General features: G+C 59.8%; 1 protein-coding gene across 1 annotated transcript in view; it reads left to right on the top strand.

Moving 5' to 3' along the window:
- Window positions 1-1,390, top strand: part of PLEKHA2 (pleckstrin homology domain containing A2) — an 18,532-nt gene that overhangs the window by 2,850 nt on the left and 14,292 nt on the right. The gene's annotated exons all lie outside the window — the stretch shown is intronic.

Consider the following 1,390-nt stretch of genomic DNA (forward strand, 5'->3'; position numbering starts at 1 on the left):
CGGGGGGGGCTCGCTGTGGGAGGCGTCCCATCGCCTCCAGTCCAATAAACGCTGCCGTTGGGAACCGTGTTCGCAGCCTCTCATTGACAGGGAAACCACAGCAGCGAGAGGACGTACCGAATCGAACCGGTTTGGCTTCTGGTGCCACGCCGGAGGGCTCTGCCAGGCAGAGCCCGGGATCCCAGCGCAAATTCCCCTCATCCCCGTTGGTCCAACGGAGATGCTTTTGGGCTGCTTTCTGCAACTCGAGTCGCGGCTGTGGAGAGAGGTTTCTGTGGCTGCGAAGACATGGGGGGAGATGTGAGGCTGCTCTGTGGTCTGGGGCTGCAGGTGGTCCCCCAGCTCAAAGCTCTGCTGGAAAGTCCCCCAGGAGTGCTCGGTGTGGTTTGGTTTTGTGAGGGAGAATGGTAAAAGTGAGTGAAGAGAGTGAGGAGAACAGAAAGGAGAATGATGAAGGGAGTGAAGGATGGCTGGGACCATGAGAATCTGACCACAAGAACTGTAAATGCAGGGTGAGCAGCAAACAGCAGCCGTCTGCTGGAGTCTGCCCCCGTCAGCACACGAGGAAAAGGGGAACAGGCACTGAAACTGAAAAGAGCAAATTTGAACAGAAGAAAAGAAGTAATTCAGCACGTGCGGATCCAGCCATGGAACTCACAGCTGGAGGATGCTGCTGAAACAGAGACCTCGGTGAGTGCTGGAGGATGAGAGGGTTGGAAGTCCTGCAGAACATGGCCACAGTTTTGTGAAGGTTAACATACATATGCCAAGAGGGTCGCTGGGCTGCTTCCACTGGAGGGGAACATCTGGAAAGCAGATTATTCCCTGTCTGCTGTGGATCCGGCTCCTTCCCCAGGGCACACGGAGGGTGTTCTCCTGCGGGGGGCTCTGTCTGCTGGTGGAACCTCCAAAGGCCCTGGGGCAGGGACGTGCCCTGCCCCGGGACTTCCCTCATAACCCTTCATCTGCTGGTGGGGTGTCTTAGTGACTTCCAGGGGCTGCTTGTCCCCCAGGCAGGTTACATTGGAAAGTCTAGGAGAAATGCCAGGCTCTCCGAACGAAGGGCGAGCAGCGGGGTGACTCGCTGCCGTGTGATGGTGTGCACAACTCGGCGCTGGCCCAGGCTCCGGCGGGTCACAAGGGCTGCAGGAGATGCCTCGGTATAAAAATACTCCGTGGAACAGCTTAGTCTTTGCAAAGGGAGGGAAGGGGGAGAGGGGGAAGCAGCGGTGGCGGGGCAGGGCTCGAGACCTCCAGGATGCCGGGAGCAGGCAGCCAGCAGTGGGAAGGAGCGGACTCGCGTGGGACGGACAGGGGTTGCGGGTTTCCGTGAGCCAGACTCCTGCGCACCCTCGGCGGGGGCGGGGGGGGGGCACGAGGGGGGTGGCGA

This window comes from Corvus brachyrhynchos, unplaced genomic scaffold (assembly GCF_000691975.1).
Source record: "Corvus brachyrhynchos isolate BGI_N302 unplaced genomic scaffold, ASM69197v1 scaffold150, whole genome shotgun sequence".
NCBI lineage: Eukaryota > Metazoa > Chordata > Aves > Passeriformes > Corvidae > Corvus > Corvus brachyrhynchos.